We start from the raw sequence: 22,071 nt of genomic DNA, 5'->3' as shown, positions 1-22,071 counted from the left end.
TGTTTTTGCTAAAAGCATCAGAAACAGCTCGAGGCTGGTTGGCTGCTTAAGAAGCAGCGATGGGGGAAAGGATGCTCCGCTGTTCTCAGGGCATCTGTTTAATGATATGCGAGGGTCATGTCACAGCCAGCAGCCGTTTGGATGCTCATTGATTTTTCTGGGGGTGTGGCAGCAGACAGGCGAGGGCTGAAAATAGAGGCTGAGGTCAGGAGGCCAAACACACACACACACACACACACACACACGCACACACACACACACACACACACACACACACACGCACAGCCCTCAGGTCAGTTTAAACTCTGTTGGAGGGTGGGGGGTTTGGGGTCTTCTTCTCTTTTGCCCAGCCCCATCCCTCCTCCTCCTCCTCTGTGGTCTCTCATCATTAGCTGCAGCACCACTTCACAGCGTTCTTCTTCTCATGTTCCAAGCTCACATATTAGATTCAGTGGTTTTCTTGTTTTGCTTCAACATTAGCTGGAGTTGTGGATATTTGCTAACTATAATGTTAACTATATTTAAAGTGAATAAATACTCACAAACACTTGCCGACTTTCTAAATGCTGCTGCTCTGGAGAACTGTTTTTGTCATGTAATTGGATTACACCTTAAGACCTGGCCATGTTGGGTGTCCCACCCCAAGGCACACAAGGCTCGTGACTAGGGCTGGGTATTGTTCGATTTGATTCGATTTGAATCGGGGAAATTTTGCCTCAGTCAGAAATATTATAATTTTGATCACGTATCAGCACATTTCCATATTTTTGTATCTATAAAAAGAAAGCTGACACTTGTGAGACTTTATCAAAGGTGTGAGCATCACAGCAGAGGCCTTTGTGTCAAAGTGACTGAGGATAAAACAGAAACACATGAAGGTGATTTTCCTGGTCTGGATTTTATAAAAATATTCTGCAGTACATCAAAAACTAAAGAAAACCATTAATCAACACTTGAACGTTACCTGATGCATCTCATGTGAAGCAGAGCAAAGTGGCAGAGGTTTGATTACAGACACAGCTGAGCGTTTTGCAGTAATGCATTTTGCATAATTTTAAAGTGTTTAAATTTGATTTGGGAAACTGTTCTTGAAGTACAGAGAGAGAGAAGGTGGAAGCAAAACAGCAAAGCTAAGAGGGAATTCATGACGATGTTTACGTGAAGCGTAGTTTGGATCTTCTTTTGCTGCTGGTTCAGTCAATATTGTTTGGAGAGAGATCAAACCTGCAGCTTCAGAATCAGCGCCAAAAGGACGTAAACACAAAGCGTGGAGCCGCCGACGCATCAGCATCAGCGAGCTGTCGCTTTCAGCCCCGACCGTGTCCGTGCCGTCGGTCAGAAAGCCACATGTCACTGAGTCTCTGTGCAGAATCCGTGTTCCTGCTCTCATTTACTGTTTTAGCTGTTTGGTGGTTGTTGAAATTTTGTGAGGTTTATCCTGAGATTCTGGCGTTTCGGGCAAAATTAATTGATATTAATTGAATATAATTCGATATCACGTTATCCAAGCTAGAATCGATTCCCTTAGGGGTGCAACTGAAAAATAAAACAACAGAGAGGGGCAGGAACGCATTACAAGGAACACATCTCTGTAACCTGATTACTTTTTTCATGTAACAAGCAAGGGATTACAATTGCAAAAAAGTAATTAGATTACTGTTACTTTCCCGTAAGTAGTCTTATTTTAAGCTCGTCTGTTTACAATGGATATAACTTGTACGTATCTTATTTGTGCAGATAATTATGTTGTGGTGTGTTACATACATTCCCTGTGTAGGTACCTCTTAAGTCTAGTTCATCTTCTTCTCTCGTCTTAAAAGAATCTGAATGTAAAAACTTACATCCTGCCGATGGAGAGATGCCAAACTGCTAACAGTGACAATAAAGATCTGATTCATGGGCTGCGATCACCAAATGATGTAACACGGTGCGACGACAGGGGGCTGGACCTTTGTGAGCTGCTGGAAGCTGGGGGTGAACTAGCTGTAGTGAAATCGCTGTGATTACATCAGAATATGAAACGAGGAAACTGTTGAAAGCTGGGCGGGGCTTTGTGTCTCTGCAGCCTACGGGCTCACAGAGGGAAACACAACAGTGGACTGCTCTCCCACTGCCTGCAGATGGATTTTCACTTGTTAATCATCTCACGAGTCACTGTGATTTGGACCACAGAGAGTTGCTGCTTCAGTTTGCTCTGCCCTGCCTACTGAGAAACCTGACACCGGCTCATTTGCATACCAACAGTGATTGGATGTTGAGCTGGGGGGCGGGATCTCTGCCGAGTGCTGTGTGAGCCTGCGCACAAACAGAGTGAGTGAGAGGTGAAACCATCTCATTTGTGCCTTTTCCAGTGGATTTTTCAGCCACTGTAGTAAATCCTGTCCATATTCAGTTTGTGGGTAATGGTTATTTATTTCTCAACTTCTAAAAGTTTGATTTACGGGGGCCCCTGCCCCCAGTGTAGAGCGGCCCAGCTTCCAGCTGTGCTTCATCAATAGAGATTGACAGACCACGTGACTTTCGCGCATTGCATGCCGGGAACTCGTGGCAAAACAATCCAAGTACTGCATCAAATGCAAGCATTTGCAGCAACACAAAACGTTCATTCTTCGGTTCCAATACCTTCTTGTTTTTTCTTTGCCCCCCAAAAAGGTATGTACAAAACGAAGGGGAACAATGCCGGTCCGTACAAAGACAGACTTGATGAAAAGACAAAGAAAAGATACGTGGAAAAAATCAAACCAGTGAAAGGGTCAGACCCTTATGAGCACACAGAGTGGACAAAAGACGTCAGCGTGCTGCCCAACTTTCACCACGCTCATATTTATAATTATACGGTTCTTGGAGTGAGTGCATACACTCATGAAGTTTAGTAACTTCCGGTCACTGCAACAAGCCCAGGTACAGTTTACCGACGGATGGGTGCAGGACCTTGAAATGCACCGTGTAGAAAGTAAAGACCATCGTACGTATCATAAGTTTACCAGTCTCACAAATCGTCGTCATAAATACACATTCGTTAACCGTTTATAAATAGGACCTTTGAGCTCAACGGTAATTAATTAGTAGTGGAAATAATTTCTGGTACCCATCACAGAAATGTAGCAGTGACAATAATATTGTATGCTGTAATCGTACTGGACAATTAGTGATACAAAAAACCTGTTTTATCCTGTGAACAAAAGTATATGTTTTTGTCAATGTACCATAATAACAGAAGCGAAACACAATATTGTGTCAGGACAATTCACTATTTATGCACAATAAATAAAGGAGCATAGCGCGACAATTTCTGTTCAGCGCCAGACTTGCTTGTAACCTATATCACCAATTATGTAATGAAAATGACGTATTAAGTACTAAAAAACTCTGACCTTTGTGTAAATGCTTGGAGCAGACTAACCTGTGAGCTGGAGGGTTCTGGGACGTTATATTTGATCTTTGAATGGCTGCAATCCAGGCCATCCGTCTGTTACTTCGGAAACATGGCTGAACAATTTCTCTTCAACGACGTAATCCGATAACAACCGATCTCTTTACCCGTCGGCTTCCCGTGGCTGTCATGTGACCGGCTATTGCAGTTAATAACACAACAGCTTCTTGCCATTTTTGTGTTTCTTTTTATCGCTGTGTAACTGATTTCAATTGAAAGTACCTCTTGCCACGAGTTCCCAGAATCCTTTGCGGTTTTACCCCTGAATGACGTCACATTTTCAATCTCTATAGGAAAATTCAGATAAGCCTGAACTAACTGAGGGGGCTTCCTCGGCTGTACTACATGCACAGAGAAGTGTGTGTGTGTGTGTGTGTGTGTGTGTGTGTGTGTGTGTGAAACTCATTAATAATGTATGAGGTGGGATGGGAATGAGAGGGGGCGGCGACAGATGGGGCATCAGTGTGTAACACAGAGAGAAAGCCTGAGGAACAGTGAGCCTCACACAGAATGAGAGAACGGGACAGAAAGGAGCAAATACATTCATGGGTAGAGTACAGCATCGCCCCCATTTTTTATACTGCCATCTTTTATCTTTGTGGCCTTACTCTGTATTTGCCTGACAGTTGCTTAGTCTTTGTTTTCTCTCTTTTTTCCCTTTGGATGCTAAAGGATTGATGGAGATGGAGAGACAGCGTAGTCACCCAGCACTGCTGTACACCTGGACAAAAGAGCTGCACTGACAGAGGTACTCATGTTGTACTGTTTCTGTGTGTTTGTGTAGTTAGACAGCTTGATCTTTTCACTCAAAGGCCAGAATATCACAGTGATAATAACCACAGCAGCGTGACTCAGAATCTGTCACATCATGTGGATAAATGGCAGATATTTAATCACCAACTTTCCACAAAGACAAGTCTGTACTGCAATACTACTATTTCAAAAGAAACTGTGTGTAAGACACTAGTGGCTGAACTGTTATTCTAATGCTTCAAAGGTTACAATCTTTGTCAATAACTCCATATTTTGGAGTCTCACCTCACATTAATCAGCCTAGTATCAGCCTTAAAACAGAAACCTGTGTGCGATAGGAAGCTTGCACCCTGTGTGAATGAATGTTGTAGTGCAGCCTGTTGTAGGAATTCTTTCTTGTTCCATGGGACGAGGCTCGGGTAAGCCTGGTGCTCAATATCAGTGTGAACGCTGCGTAGCTGCAGACGTGATCATTTCATACAGTTATGTCTGATATTTTTTGTCCACAAAAGTGTTATCTGCCTTTTGCTTTTGTTTTTAAATGCCTTTATATTTGTTGTTTCAATGATGATTCCGACTGCTGACGGTGAAACGAGGAGACAGTTACACACACACACCTTTGTTTTTACTAATTAGTTAGGACATTGACATGATACTGTCCCTAGACCCTTACCCTGAACCTAACATCACCTAACTGTCACACCACGCCTAAAACCACATTTTTATCTGCAAAAGTGACTGTTGGTCCCTACAAGTATAGTAGCATGCAAATTTTTGGTCGTCTCACACACACACACACACACACACACACACACACACACACACACACACACACACACACACACACACACACACACACACACATAGCTACATTCTGTGCTGTGTATTACTGAAGTGTCTTTGAGCAAGATACTGAACCACAGATTGGCCCCAGTCCATCCATCAGAGTGAGTGGCAGTGATTGCAGTCAAAACAGAGTAAAGCACTGAATGTGAATGTGTGATTGTGTGTTATAGAGTGCTTTGTGTGCTCAGTAAAGCATCGTTGACCAACAGTAAAGTGAACCATTGTTCTGACTAGGGCTGGGCCATATTATACCGTTCACGGTAATACCGGTATAATGTTAGGCAACGATAGGAAAATGAAATATCGCGATAGAATGGGAGTAAAACGCGCATGCGCAGTGCCTTTGTTTTCATACGCACATGGCCGATTGTTGAGTGAAACAGATGAACCAGAATTGGTTTGTAAAAATGGTGCAACTTCCGTGATGTGGAACTGGTTTGGTGTTTGTCCGTCAGATACACAACAAAGCACATTTTTTTGCAGAACATGCAAGCGGCCGTCGTTATTGTCGTATTTGTCGGACTAAGATGCTCTTAAATCTGGGAGTAATCTGGGTCCTAAACTCCGTATGCTTCAGGTCAAACAACACTGCAGCATCACTTAGAGTTAAAAACTGTCTAAATTCTTTCATCTTTAATAAAACAATCAGCATTGCTGCTTTACCAGGTGTAACTAACTTCCAGGCATCCATGAAAACAAAATTTATTACATTTAACGGAGTTAGAAGTTAGCAGGAAGCTAGCAGAAGTTAGCTCGCTAGTTTCGCTAGTTACCTAAGCATGATATAGCATGTTCTGACGTAGAGATTTCTGAAAAAAATCAAACGTACAGCTCTGCTATCACTTCCAACATAAATGAAGACAGGAAACTAAACAGCAGTGACGTTTGTAGGGTTACTGAAGTTGGGCTAGCTGGTATATAATTATGTGCTACGTGATCGCTAGCGACACAGCTATGTTAGCATAACATAAACAGTGAAGCTGGAGGACCAACACTAACACTTTTCCACTTATAAAAGTTAACGTTAAGGTTCCTGATAGTTAGAGACAAATGCAATCGCATGGCAGGATGCTGTAAACGGACCAAACTTCAGTCAGGAGAACAACTGAGATAATCCATCCACAGTACGAGGTTAGTCATTAATATACTGCAACAACATGGGAATAGAGCAGCTGCCAGAGAATTCAACATTAATGAATCAATGGTACAGAAGTGGAGGAAGCAAGAAGAATGAGTTTAATAAAGTTTGATTTATCTGACTGCTTTGTTTCGCTTAATGTGCCTTATAATCCCGTGCACCTTATGGTCCGAAAAATGCGTACTGCACACTGCAGTTTAATGTTGCAAAGCACCTCTTTTTAACTTCAGTGGAGATTATACATGGTTATGCTCAGGATATGTCAGCCCATTTCTACTGGAAATGCCTTTTGGTTAAACTTTCAGCAAGGAATTTGCATTTGCACTGTTACATGTTTAAAAAGCTTTAATGTACATAAAAAACAGCTTCTTGTTTAAGTGAAAATAAATGGAAGGTTGTCTTTTTGCGCTAGTAATGTTGTGGAGTTGTATTTTGTCTCGCATCAATTATATCGTCAGTTATATTGTTATCGCAAATGTTCAAATATATATCGTGATCAATATTTTTGGCCATATCGCCCTGCTCTAGTTCTGACCGTGGTTCACTCAGTTCAATTCAGTTTTATGTACTGTATATATCACCAAATCACAACAACAGGTGCTGCGTGGTGCTTTATATTTTAAGGTTAGGACTCTACAATAACACAGAGAAATCATAGAAATCCCTCTGATGCTGAAAAACTAGTTCATGCATTTATTACTTCCAGGCTGGACGACTGTAATTCATTATTATCAGGAAGTCCTAAAAACTCCCTGAAAAGCCTTCAGCTGATCCAAAATGCTGCAGCAAGAGTCCTGACAGGGACTAGAAAGAGAGCAGATTTCTCCTGTTTTGGCTTCCCTTCATTGGCTTCCTGATAAATCCAGAATTCAAAATCCTGCTCCTCACATACAAGGTCTTAAATAATCAGGCCCCATCTTATCTTAATGATCTTATCTTACTTGTTGTTCCTAGAGTATTTAAAAGTAGAATGGGAGGCAGAGCCTTCAGTTTTCAGGCCCCTCTTCTGTGGAACCAGCTTCCAGTTTGGATTCAGGAGACAGACACTATCTCTACTTTCAAGATTAGGCTTCAAACTTTCCTTTTTGCTAAAGCATATAGTTAGGGCTGGACCAGGTGACCCTGAATCCTCCCTTAGTTATGCTGCAATAGATGTAGGCTGCCGGGGATTCCCATGATGCACTGGGTGTTTCTTCTTCACTCACCTTTTTTTTCACTCATTAGGTGTTAATACACACTTCTGCATTCAGTTAATAGTAATTATTAATCTCTGGCTCTCTCCCTTCACACTGACCAGTCGCAGCAGATGGCCCCGCCCCTCCCTTATCCTGGTTGTGCTGGAGGGTTCTTCCTGTTAAAAGGGAGTTTTTCCTTCCCCACTGGCGCTTGCTGTGATTGTTGGGGTTTTCTTTTCTTCTTTGTATTATGGTTGAGTCTTGACCTTACAACACAAAGCACTTTGAGGGAACACTTGTAGTGATTTGGTATTGCATAAATAAAAGGGAATTCAGTTGAACTGAAGATTGAATAATAATGTTCTTGCAGTTTACTAAACAGTTGCATGTAATTGCAGCCAAACATTGATACCAAGTAGAAATGATGCTTTAAAAAGTGAAGTTGCACAGTCAACTCCACACTGCTGCAGTCAGCAGTTATTTCCACATGGTCTCTTCTCGATCATCTTCCACTAATGTCAGCAGGAACAACTCATCAAGACATTTTGTATAAATAAATCACACGAGAACATTTATATGATGTGGGATGCTAACGTAATACTACTGTGGCACTACAAAAATGTGTCATATAATGATCACGTCAGGAATGGTCTTCAAACCATCAGGTAAGAGTCGGCTAACCAACTGTGTCTGAAAATCACAGTTCTTAATGAACTAAACAGCAGCAGCATTAAAGATACAGGGTAAGGCTAGGGCCATGAGTGTGAGACATCGTCTGCTGTGTTTGTCTTATTACAATCAGGTATTTTGTCATTTCAAGCAAAACAAAGCAGATGTTCATAAAGCAACGTCACACACTTACTGCTGATGAGAGCATCGACCACATTACAGTCTAAAGCAGCCGTCCCCACCCCCGGGCTGCGAGAGTTGAGGCTCGGGTGTGAAATGTATGGTTTCCAGGGGGTTTATCGTTAACTCGGTTTCCCTGGGTCTTTCCCCCTGCGTTATGAATAACGTTCTGGTTTTTTTTCTTTGGTGGCAAAGAAAAACTAAATCAAGTCATCGCCCCCAACTATACCCAGGTGTGAGCGCCTCGGTGCAGAGAAACAAGCACAGGGCTCTCATCGATTTAGCATTACGGTGAAGTATATATTTTCATGTACTTTATATTTGTTTTGTAGGTGCGTCTTATCTTGAAAGAAATATGTACCCGTTACCATAGCGACCAGAGAGCATTAAGGGGCAGAGAGGAGGACGTTACCGTCAGTGTTGGCGCGTTTCAGGAGCACGCTGCTAATACACACACAGTGAATTCACGTTTACCGTTATATTTACAAAATACCGCCGCGGTTCTCTCGGTCGTATCGTTTTGTTGTTGCATTTGTCCGCCACACCTTAAAGGCCGCTCCGTGACGGTCTGACGTTAAACCGTCCGTGGAGCACAAGAGGCTGCGCACCGCTGGTTTAAAGAGAGCACATCAGACCATAACTGCTGTGAATGAAGCACATCTTAGTAAATATATTTAAGTACAACCCAACAAACACACACATGCTGGGCGATGACTGATGTGCACACAAGACAACAGTCAATATTTTTCTGATCATCTGTGGCAGACAGACTAGTATATGTGTGTGTGTGTGCGTGTGTGTTGATGCAGGGGATGGACAGTGTGTGGGCGTGGCAGAAAAGCAAACGCACACACACAAACTCGGGCGCACACATAAACACATACAGTACTTCCTTTGTTCGGGAGCATTGTTGAAGAAGAGGTTAATGCACCCAGAGAGCAGAAAGGAGAGAAAGTCTAATGGACAATGACGGGCCTTTCACTGCAAATATTTGGTCTCATGCTAACCACCGCCCATCCCCCCTCGCTCTTTCTCCACCCCCTCCTTTCATGGCCAAAGGGACAAGATCAGAACAAATTGTCACTGTGTGATCAGGACTCCAAAGAACAATGCTCAAAGACGTCACATACAAATCGTGCTCTTAACGGGATGCAGAGGAACGTGTGTCTGCTTTCAGTTTACTACTGTAGGTTCTTGTTGTGTGTACATCACAAGTTACAGGCTTCTCAGGGACCCAGAGGGCCTGTGTGACAAACGAAGCTGCCTTTGACCTCGTCCTGTCACAACAGGTAGCTCCACGTGTTTTCATTTGGCAGATTTTACACCACGTGCTCTGATGCACTCCAAAAGTGGATTTGTATCTCCAGCTGAAACCACTCAATTATGGAGCCACATATTTCCTTGTTACCTAATACAACTACAAAGGAGATTACACAAGCTGTGATTATATACAGAGGGCTGTAGTGTGTCTTTACTAATCGTCACTGACAGTATCAGTCAGAGCTGGAACCATATCACCATGTTCATACTCTCTGGCTGTGCTTCTCCGTGCTGCATCAGTTTAGTCCTGGCATACAGCTAAATCTGCTCGTTACCTGTACAGGTGTGTGTAGACAGTGGGGCTGGATGAGTACTCATCAGCAAAATATGCTTTGAATAAAAAAACCTATATCTGTGTCTTTGTACTGGTGTAGCTGAACGTAATGGTACGAGTCATACACCAGCTTTATGTCTATGAAAAACAACACACGCACAAGGTTTGTCGTTATCAGTAGCATTAGCATTAGCACAGCTAGCTGTTCCTCCACAGTACAGCTGGTATACTCACTCGTTCACTAAAACACTGCGTGCTGTATACTTGCAGTGTATCTGGAAGAGGAGCTGGTGGCTACACACTGCAGCAAGTACTGCACTCATGTTAACACCATGTCAACCCCTCCCTCCAGCTCTAATGGTTCACCCCACTGACAGTGGGTAATCAGGGAATTCCCATCAGGTGAACATCATTAGTCCGTAATCATGTGTGCACTCCATCTGGCCTTCAGGAAGTTGACCTTAAGAAGAGACAGTGGTTAGTGGACTTCAAAATAAAAGCATAACAAAACCAAAACTTCCTATCAGACATTGTGAGTGTGTGCTTCACCTTAGTGAGGAGAAGCTTCACAATGTCCCAGCATTCTGTTAGAGGGTACAGTATATAATGCATTGTATTATATAGTGATCTATGTATTTATCAGATAAAAGATATAAAGTGTTTAGAAATGTGATGAAGTCAGTATCATCCCCCCCTTCATCTATTAGCACTGTAACAACACACAACAACCTGTTTTTGTGGGTCACCTAACAACATGACCACATGAAAGGCACGTCGTGCATCTGCACTCTCCACATCCTGCCCTGCTGTTAGTTAGGACAGGTGATGATGTGCTAGAAAACCTCTTCAGTGAGGGTTTAATGTATGGCCTTATTGTTGTGCCACTATTCTGAGCGCACGTAAAAAATGTTTGAGCGCACGTAAAAACATTTGCAGGTGCAAGTGTTGTATTTTGAGGAGAAATTTATTTTGAGCGAAGAAAAGCTGAATTTGAGTGAACAAAATTAATTCCTGCGTGCAAAAAATGTATTTCAGTGTTTGCTATTACACACACACACACACACACACACACACACACACACACACACACACACACACACACACACTCTCACTCAGTTTTTGCATTTGCGCTCACTCGCAATGTGTCGTGTCGGTCGCGCTCTCAACATTTCTGCCCGTGCGCGCTCAACTCTTTCTCTACACCGTTATATTTGTGCCACAAAACCAGCCAATCACAGACTTGGATGCAAAAATATCTGATTGGCTGGTCTGGTCTCCAATCAGCTCGAAATGACGAAATGCAATATCCCAGAATGCATTTCATCCAAAACTCAAACGAGGCAGTGGCGGAGGAACACAGAGGGGCGGAGTTTGAAATATTATTCTTTCTGGGTCACAAAATAAACTTTTGAGATATTTTCATGTGAGAATGTTTCTGTGTGAACTTCAAATACCTGCTCGATTCATCAGGACATCACATATTTGCAAAGTTGCTCTAACCTTTTCAGAGATGCATGTTACCCACCAGCTGACCGCACAGCTGGACTGGCCATTGGGCATACCGGACATTTGCTCGGTGGGCTGATGGTGATTTTTCATTTTTATGTTTGTGTGTTTTTCTTTGTAACGGTATAAACAATGAAAGGTGGTGGATTAGCCAGTTGGTCATGATCAACTCTGGGCTGGACCAATTACAACACATCTGTATTGAGAGGAAAAGGAACGCGATTCGTCCCGGACTTCAGCTACAATGAAAAAGACACAAAGCTGGAGTTATTCTGTCCTCTCCTGTTGCTACTTCAATCCTGAAACTGATCAATGAGCAGCTGATTGTCTCTCTTGTTTATCGCCCACTTTGAGCCAGAAAGAGGAAACCAGCGGATGTCGCACTAAACAGCAGCACGTTTAAGTTTGATCAGCTGTTGTTAGAATTTATTTTATATTAATTTCTAGTATCAGCTGATGTTTGCTGGAGCCACAGCTGTAAAGCTGCTGGTCATGATATCGGTGTGGAAACATGAAGGTGATACAAATCATACATATATACCAACAACAGTGTACATCACTGTCACCACGGCGTTTGTTTTAGTTCAAAGGCTTTATGGTTTTTCCTGTAACACCTGGTGGTGGTTTTGTCAGTTCAGCCTTTTATATTATGTTTAACCCGAGTGACCCGGTCAGCTGGTGGGTAACATGCATCTCTGAAAAGGTTAGAGCAACTTTGCAAATATGTGATGTCCTGATGAATCGAGCAGGTATTTGAAGTTCACACAGAAACATTCTCACATGAAAATATCTCAAAAGTTTATTTTGTGACCCAGAAAGAATAATATTTCAAACTCCGCCCCTCTGTGTTCCTCCGCCACTGCCTCGTTTGAGTTTTGGATGAAATGCATTCTGGGATATTGCATTTCGTCATTTCGAGCTGATTGGAGACCAGACCAGCCAATCAGATATTTTTGCATCCAAGTCTGTGATTGGCTGGTTTTGTGGCACAAATATAACGGTGTAGAGAAAGAGTTGAGCGTGCATGGGCAGAAATGTTGAGAGCGCGACCAACACATTGCGAGTGAGCGCAAATGCAAAAACTGAGTGAGAGTGTGTGTGTGCGTGTGTATGGATAATAGCAAACACTGAAATACATTTTTTGCACGCAGCAATGAAGTTTGTTCACTCAAATTTAGCTTTTCTTCGCTCAAAATAAATTTCTCCTCAAAATGCAACACTTGCACCTGCAAACTTTTTGTTTACGTGCGCTCAGAATAGTGGCACAAAAATAACGCCATACTAATGCAGAGGTGACCAAGGGGGCCTGGGGCTGCACCAATAGCATTAACTCATTTCTGCTCAGTATTTTCTGTTTCTACATTGCTACTGGTAAGAGTAGATGTCATACTTAGACAATGAAAAGATAAAGGAAGTATAGTAAAATCATTATTTAATCAGCAGAAATCATTCTGAACCAAATCTGCATGTTTTTGCCAAAAACGTAGAACTCCTATGTTGCTCGTAGTTTAATTACGTGCATCTGCATCAGTCTTTGGTTTAGCGTGAGCTGGCATCTATCAGAGCTAGCTAACTGTTCGCTTGCACACAAATCTAACCTTGCAAATAAAAACCAGGAAGCCTAATAAGGGGAGTTTATCAGAGAGTGTTTGGAGGCTGAAATGTGACAAACTGCTTGATATATACTTGCACATATTTGCATATATACTTGAATGCAGAAAACTACTAGAAAACAGGTCAGGCATAGCAAAGGGGTAGGTTGTGATGCAGCAGCTGGGGCAGTGCCCCAGGGCCCAGACGGCACAAGCCCAAACTGACCCTGCCTCCACATTAATCAGCATGCTTACATATTCAGTGCATTAGGTTCAAGTTGCTTACCTTATTCATGCAGTACACATTTTCTTTAACTATTGAGTAAGACAAAGATGTGATGGGTGAGTCATTTGGATTTCTGTAATGAAATATAATTACCACTTATGTGTTGAAAATATGCAGTCCCAGTGTAGTGTGGTTGTGATTTATGTACATAGTTGATGCTGTGTGAGGACCTGTGGCTTCCTCTGTATGTCGCAGGCTTATAGACTTTAGTGAGGCTGACTCAGTGCTGGGCTTGTAGCTTCATAGATGCTTCACAGAACGATGCTATTGGTATTACTGATTACTTTTATATCGTGTTATTTTGAGTGTATGTGTGCTTTGTCTGCAGCTCCAACAGCCCCACAGTATTTTATAATCACATACATACATGTGGGCACATCTTACTAACTCACCATGGTCACCACAGTGCCAGAGGAAGACTGGCTGTTAGAGGCCAGCTCACACACACACATTTAACCCCATTTTGCTGGAGGAAAAAAACACAAATGGAGGGAGGGGGACCTGCGGAAATTAAATTTGGTAATGGTGTAATTATGCCAGACAAATGACAACTGTGTGCATGTCCATGTGTCTGTGTGAGGCTGCAGAGCAGATCAGACGTAGCAGAATGGCTTTATTAGCCACAGTGACCTCAAGGCAGATGGGGCCATGCTGGCAAATTAGGCCTGGTGGACATGTTCACAGAGCAGCACACACACCGCTCTGCTTTTACTCTGACCTTCAAATACTGGCTTTTTTACTGCTTCTCTTTATTTGTTATTGTCTAGTTTTATCTCACTGAATGCTCTAACACATGCAATCACCACACACAGTGTTGGGAAGGTTACTTTTAAAATGTATTCCACTACATGTTTATGTTATGCTAACATAGCTGTGTCGCTAGCGATCACGTAGCACATCATTATATACCAGCTAGCCCAACTTCAGTAACCCTACAAACGTCACTGCTGTTTAGTTTCCTGTCTTCATTTATGTTGGAAGTGATAGCAGAGCTGTACGTTTGAATTTTTTCAGAAATCTCTCAGTCAGAACATGCTATATCATGTTTAGGTAACTAGCGAAACTAGCGAGCTAACTTCCTGCTAACTTCTAACTCCGTTAAATTTAATAAATTCTGTTTTCATGGATGCCTGGATGTTAAACTTAATTGTTACACCTGGTAAAGCAGCAACGCTGATGATTTAATTAAAGATGAAAGAATTTAGACTGTTTTTAACTCTCAGTGTTCGTTTGACTTTGGGACCTGAAGTTGACGGAGTTTAGGACAGTGTTGCCAACTCCTCAGTAAGGAAAATCGCTATTTGCTGTCCTAAAAGTCGCTAGAAGTCGCTAAATGATGTCATCGCCTAATTTGCATAATTGGCCATGCTAATGTAATTGTAACCTACGTTGTTGGAGAGAGAAATAACATCGTGGAAGAGACATAAAGTGAGTAAAAAAACCATCCTAATAACGCCAGAAAGTCACCAGATTTGTCGCTAGTCGCTTTTTAGAAAAAAAGTCGCTAAGAGGGTCTGAAAACTCGCTAAATAGAGCGACAAAGTCGCTAAGTTGGCAACACTGGTTTAGGACCCAGATTACTCCGTGAAGCTCCTCACCACAGCCGCCGTAATGCTCTGACAATCCATCAAGCAGTGCGGCTTACCAAAGTTGTACTAAAACGTTTTTAACAGATTTCTGAAGCCAAAATTGGTTCGAGGTCAGTAAGCACAACCAGAATTCATACATAAGGCACACTCTCGATTTTTGAGAAAATTAAAGTATTTTAAGTCCTTATAGTGTGGAAAATATGTTATACAGAAGAAAAGAATATATTGCGATATATATCGTTACCGCACGTGCTTCAAATTATACCGTGATATGGATTTTAGGCCATATCGCCCAGCCCTACTACAGATTACAGATTACATGCCCCAAATGTATTTTGTAATGTAATGTTACTCAATGACAGTAACGTATTCTGAATACTTTGGATTACTTAATATATTATCATGCTTTTTACAACTACATGAATGCACTATTGCTGTGATTTATTACTATTACTGAAGGTTACTCTCCACACCAACACCAGCTAGATGTTTAAATCTTAATATAATGAGTAACAGTAGGTGGACATTAGGTAAGGCTGCACTTTTTGCAGCGATCTCGTGTAGAAAACTATTCAGCGTGTATATAAAACAGGTCAGCGGCTCCGAGCCGTAGTAAAGGGACCTCTGGCTGATACGTCGGGTTCGTGTCGGGCTCGTAGCTGAAAACTAGCTTTACTTTGTTGTCTGGGTCAACTTTGCTAGCAGAGACAGAGAGAGGCGTTGAAAGACTGCTCCAACAGAACTTATTGTTTCAGAGGAAAACAGGAACACAGTGTACAGTCGAGTCTTAACAGCTTACTTACAGCTGGGCTCGTCAGGCTCTCTGTTTGGCTGCAGTGGTTATTATTATATTTACATGCTTCCAGCTCCCGTTTCTGCTCGGTGACAGCTCCTACTTTTCCTTTCTCTCCCTCCTCACAGACACATCACGGGTACAGCAGTCCATTCTCCCTGCAGCACGGACTACACTGCCCATCAGGCTACATGCTTTAAGGCGATGCCTGTAACACTTCCTGTTGCCTTCATATTAAATCATTTTTTAAATAATAATTATTGAAAATATTTCTTCACGTCATTATGCAGGCCGCAAGTAGAGGTAACATGGGCCGCGAGACTGAGACACAGACATCAGAGCCTCTGAATGCGTGTTTTGTTTGAGTTTCCACCGGCGTGGAAACCAAAAACAGAGAGGGGACAGCCTAACATATGTAACAGGAAAAGACCGCCGTGTAATCCATTTATTTCATCAAAGTAACTGTATTCTGATTACCACCTTTTTAAACGGTAACTGTAACAGAATACAGTTACTCATATTTTATATTTTGAATATGTGACGGTGGTACATGTACTCTGTTACTCCCGAACACTGACCACACATAATGTAAAACATGGACAGTCCAGTGTTGAGATGAACATGCTCATTGGCTGCTGATGTCATACCACAGGTAGTCCTCTAATGCAGGTGAGATTTACAAACCAGGATTTATTCTGTTGTTTTTGATTCAGTTGGACCCAATCGTGGCATCGCCGTCTTATCTTCATGTACTTTGAGACACAAGCATGGAAAGCCGAAGCCACACATGCCCCATGCCCCCACTCTCACACTTTATTCATGCAGTTCTGCCCCCCCCCACACACACACACACACACAAATAACAGCACACACATCTCCAGCTTCACACTCCTGCAGGGGCTGATTTTCCTGTTCAGCTCCTCCTCATCGTCATCCCTTCTTACCCTCATCACCCCACCACTCTCATCCTTTGTTCCTATTCCCTACCTCCTTCATTCCTCTTTCCTCTAGTGGGACTGTTGCTAAGGAGCCCTGGTGACCAGACAGCTTTCTCATTGGACAAAAACAAGAGAGAAAAAAAGGAGGTTCAAAAGGCAGATGAGAGGGGGAAAGGGGGTAGTGTTTTCTTTGTATAGGTGGTGTGTGTGTGTGAGTGCAAAGTGAGATCCAGATGTGGTAATGAGGTGACAAACTGACCTGCTGCAATGCTTCATGGAGACGTGGAGGAAAAGATAGAACACATGGATTAATGGATCGAGGGAACAATGATAGGGAACAATAGGAGAAGGATGGGGATGACTGTAAGAGTCAGAAAGATGCAGAGATCGTCTACAGAACAAGAGTACGACAAAGGAAGATAGAGGTGGAGTTAACTGACAACACGATGGGGATGGTGATTGTTGATGTGGAGTGATATAAGAGTGAGACAGAGAGCACACTTTCATTTCTTCTGGCACAAAGAAACATTATGTCTGGACACACACAGATGTTTCTGTGGCTGCATGTGTGAAGCACTGTCGACGGCTCATTTCCTGTTCTTAAAATAGGACACAAACCTCGTGCTTTAAAGGAGTGCATCTGTGTCCCACAGACACTTGTTCAAAGCGTCTGTGGTATGTAGACCCGTGTGTCAGGCAGGCGCAGCACGAGCCCCATGTTTAAAGCACTAAGCCTGTTTGTCGCTAAGCTGAAAAGACTAGCTGAAGATAATTTCTCACATGTAGATCCTATGAAGAGGTTCTTATGGTCTACATATAATAAATGAAGTACTGTGGAGAACTGGGCATTGCATGGGTGTACTGTAGAACAAAGCACCAGTGAGGAAGTCTCATTCCCATAATAGGAAGCTTTACTGGAACCAGCTACATGTGACTGCTTTGTTGCATGAAGGATTTTATGGTTTCAAATAAAAGTAATCACAAATAAGTTATTGTGTCTGCCCCTTCATGTCTGCAGCGTACAAACACATATCTGAGCAGTGGATGGTCATCAACGGCTGCTGGTTCGTCTGTGGTGTCGTTTAAGGACTTGCTCTCAAACAGCTGTTTTCACCCCCAGGTTTATATTACATATATATGTTATACAAATAATTAAAACCGACCAAAGTGACTTTAGTGTGACGTGGCTGTCAGCTGCAGGGCTGCAGTGTTTCACATGGAGCTGAATGATGAGTAAAGCATTGTAGAAGCATGTTAAACAAAGAAGGTGTCGCTGCAGACGGCTCCAACATTCACACAGAGGTAGACTGGGTTTATCCCAGTCGTCCCATTGATGGCTCGATAGGCTCCAAATGCACAAGGAAACAGTGGATTTGGGCTGCATGCAGTGCCTGATTCACCCTGGGGCACCGTTGGAGGCTTGAGGGTCTGTCCACATGTTAGCGTCCTCAGGCAACACACTGAACCTCAGCCTGCGATGTAGCTTCCTGTTCCACGTCTCAGTTTACTTCAATACAAAGTAATGAAGCCATTTATTATTTATGCAGTCAGAATATTCATCATAACACACACATCAGTGGGCTGGTTCAGCTATCTCACTAATAAAAGGTTAAAGGCTAAACTATAAAAGCAAACCAGCTTCTGCTGATGTGAAATAAAAATCAGCTAAGAGATGACAAGGAGACCAAAGTTCAGGAGCAGAAACTGTTGTTTAAACCTTTGAGAAATGGAGTGAGGTGGTTCTAAAAGCAGAAAAGAAGTGGAAGTGTCCTCTGAGCCTCCTCAGGATGGTCTCGTGTTTTTCAGTCACCTGGCATGTTACAGCATTTCCAGGACACACGTGTTGTTTCTGCATCGCTTCTTTGTTTTCTCACACCACATCTTCTTTGTCTGTTGTTGCTTTTCACGGGTCCCGTCTCTGTCTCTAACACCCCCACCCTCACTGTCTGCCTCCATCATATCTGTGGGTGTGATCGTTGACCGGGCTCCGTCTGCCTCTTTTATTTCCTGGTCTTGCAGTGTACGAGCCAGCTTAGGCTTACAGTTTGGGGAGAGGTTGACACCATGGCTTCTTGCTGGTTGTTCGGCTTATCTCAGTCTTGTGTGTTTTTCTAACACATTGTACTGTTGTTGATAAGGGCAGCCTGTCAGCATCAGGAGAAATCTATACAGGGAGTGCAGAATTATTAGGCAAGTTGTATTTCTGAGGAATAATGTTATTATTGAACAACAACCATGTTCTCAATGAACCCAAAAAACTCATTAATATCAAAGCTGAATGTTTGTGGAAGTAGTTTTTAGTTTGTTTTTAGTTTGAGCTATTTTAGGGGGATATCTGTGTGTGCAGGTGACTATTACTGTGCATAATTATTAGGCAACTTAACAAAAAACAAATATATACCCATTTCAATTATTTATTTTTACCAGTGAAACCAATATAACATCTCCACATTCACAAATATACATTTCTGACATTCAAAAACAAAACAAAAACAAATCAGCGACCAATATAGCCACCTTTCTTTGCAAGGACACTCAAAAGCCTGCCATCCATGGATTCTGTCAGTGTTTTGATCTGTTCACCATCAACATTGCGTGCAGCAGCAACCACAGCCTCCCAGACACTGTTCAGAGAGGTGTACTGTTTTCCCTCCTTGTAAATCTCACATTTGATGATGGACCACAGGTTCTCAATGGGGTTCAGATCAGGTGAACAAGGAGGCCATGTCATTAGTTTTTCTTCTTTTATACCCTTTCTTGCAGCCACGCTGTGGAGTACTTGGACGCGTGTGATGGAGCATTGTCCTGCATGAAAATCATGTTTTTCTTGAAGGATGCAGACTTCTTCCTGTACCACTGCTTGAAGAAGGTGTCTTCCAGAAACTGGCAGTAGGACTGGGAGTTGAGCTTGACTCCATCCTCAACCTGAAAAGGCCCCACAAGCTCATCTTTGATGATACCAGCCCAAACCAGTACTCCACCTCCACCTTGCTGGCGTCTGAGTGGGACTGGAGCTCTCTGCCTTTACCAATCCAGCCACGGGCCCATCCATCTGGCCCATCAAGACTCACTCTCATTTCATCAGTCCATAAAACCATAGAAAAACCAGTCTTGAGATATTTCTTGGCCCAGTCTTGACGTTTCAGCTTGTGTGTCTTGTTCAGTGGTGGTCGTCTTTCAGCCTTTCTTACCTTGGCCATGTCTCTGAGTATTGCACACCTTGTGCTTTTGGGCACTCCAGTGATGTTGCAGCTCTGAAATATGGCCAAACTGGTGGCAAGTGGCATCTTGGCAGCTGCACGCTTGACTTTTCTCAGTTCATGGGCAGTTATTTGGCGCCTTGGTTTTTCCACACGCTTCTTGCGACCCTGTTGACTATTTTGAATGAAACGCTTGATTGTTCGATGATCACGCTTCAGAAGCTTTGCAATTTTGAGACTGCTGCATCCCTCTGCAAGATATCTCACTATTTTTGACTTTTCTGAGCCTGTCAAGTCCTTCTTTTGACCCATTTTGCCAAAGGAAAGGACGTTGCCTAATAATTATGCACACCTGATATAGGGTGTTGATGTCATTAGACCACACCCCTTCTCATTACAGAGATGCACATCACCTAATATGCTTAATTGGTAGTAGGCTTTCGAGCCTATACAGCTTGGAGTAAGACAACATGCATGAAGAGGATGATGTGGACAAAATACTCATTTGCCTAATAATTCTGCACTCCCTGTAGTGCAGGTTTGTTTTACACTGATACAGAGTTCAGACCATGTTCTTATTTCACACTGAACTAAAAGAAGTGCACTTAAGGATGTACCATTAGAGACACAACACTGTGTCACTTCCTTTGCCCATCACTCATTTGTACTAGTGATGCGCGAATCATGAACGAATCGTTCAATACTCGAGAATCACTTTACTGGACTCGTGAATCATGATTCACAAGTCCAACTGACTCATCCCTGTTGCTGTTAGCAAACTAATTCCATTAGTAGAAATATATCTAGCTTATAATTAAAATTGTGTGGAAAAAAACAACAGACAGTTTCTTAACAAAAACATTTCTGCTCTGAACATGAAGAACAAACCCTGAGTAGAAGCTCACATCAAGACAACAGCTCCTCAGTTCACAGTAGCATCGCTCTGCTAACATGCTAGCAGCACATTTAAGTTACTCACCCCCTCCCTCCTGGCTCACAGCTTCTTCTTCTTCTTGGTTGGCAACCAACGTTAAGGTCCATTACCACCCCCTGGCTCACAGCTCAGTGGACATTTAGATGAGAAAATATATATTTGACACATATGAGGAAAATACTAATAAAATAAAAATAAAAATAAATGTTCCCATTAGAAATCCTTTTTTTGCTCTATAAAACTAGTTGTTTTTCTTTTTCAATCACTCATCTTAGCAGTAGGATTTACATGAAAAGAGAAACAAATTAAGTTTGAGTAAAAATGTATATTTTTTGCACTCTCTGGGCAACTGACTCTGTGACTCATATGACTCAAACACGATTCACTTCGGTGAGTGACTCATTCAAACTCGATTCAGTAAAAAGAATCGAATTTACCATCATTAATTTGTCCCCTTGTGACACCTCACACAGGCTGACTGTGAACATTGTTTAGCCCAAAGCTGTCTTTAAAAAAGTGGAAAATCAGTAACAGATAAATGTAAAATCCCATCACAGGGATGTGAGGTGTTTTTAGCTCAGGAGGTACAGCGGGCTATCTGCTAAGGTTGGTGGTTCAACCACTGGCTGCTCTAGATATCCTTGGGCATGACACTAAGCTCTCCAATGCATGAGTGTGTGTGTGCCTAAGAAAGCACTTAAAAAAAGTGCTTGTGTGAAAGATGCAGCTGTGTAAATGCGCTCAGGTCGAGCAGACACGTGCTACAGAAGAACCTGTCCAGTTTCCTTTGAGGGTCCATCTCACACAAAGAGGTGGAGCTAGCTGCTGTGGCGACCCCTTCACAATAAAAATCAAAAATTATTACTCCAACACTTGAGTGGCAGTGGTGCTTGGTCTGAGCACAGAGGACTGACTGCACCTTCAAACCGAGAAAAGGGGGTACACATGTAACCTTTACTTGCCTGGCACATATATGTATCCTAATGCTGGTCGACATGGTTCACATGGTAACTAGACTCTATTTGAATAAAAACTTCCAGTGTCTTTCTGTGCAGCACAATCACAGCCACACTGATTATCATTATTATTTTAATGCTGATGTTCTGATCCCGACTGCCCGCTGGTATGGTGCTGTCATTAAACATAGCACTGCTGCTGGTGTCTCCTTACACCGTTAAAAGGGTCCGTGGCGTGACAGATTACACCCCCTGTGTTAACATGTAGAGATGGACCGATCCGATATTACGTATCGGTATCGGTCCGATACTGACCTAAATTACTGGATCGGATATCGGAGAAAAATAAAAAATGTAATCCGATCCATTAAATATCACGAAAGCACCTCACAAAACTTGCAACACGATGTAACTCACCTCAGAACGTTAGCACGTCGGAGCAGTGGCTGTGGCATGCGGGACCTGTCGTGGTCTGGATAGCATTTGGAG

General features: G+C 42.6%; 1 protein-coding gene across 25 annotated transcripts in view; it reads left to right on the top strand.

The window, feature by feature from the left end:
* nfasca (neurofascin homolog (chicken) a) overlaps nt 1-22,071 on the top strand; it is a 165,538-nt gene that overhangs the window by 44,781 nt on the left and 98,686 nt on the right. For 24 of the 25 annotated variants that reach the window (XR_014892382.1, XR_014892385.1, XR_014892386.1 and 21 more), the window contains exon 2: nt 4,106-4,181. The gene's annotated coding sequence lies outside the window, so the exon portion shown is untranslated. Of the gene's footprint in view, nt 1-3,911; nt 3,983-4,105; nt 4,182-22,071 lie in introns of those variants that run through there. The other variant, XM_085272781.1, reaches the window with a different exon arrangement.

This window comes from Mchenga conophoros, linkage group LG5 (genome assembly GCF_057382185.1).
Source record: "Mchenga conophoros isolate Kocher_MC1m ecotype Shallow Benthic linkage group LG5, M_conophoros_male_GT1.1, whole genome shotgun sequence".
In the NCBI taxonomy this organism is placed as follows: domain Eukaryota; kingdom Metazoa; phylum Chordata; class Actinopteri; order Cichliformes; family Cichlidae; genus Mchenga; species Mchenga conophoros.
Note: the sequence above shows the minus strand (reverse complement) of the source record. Positions and strands in the feature narration are given on the sequence as shown.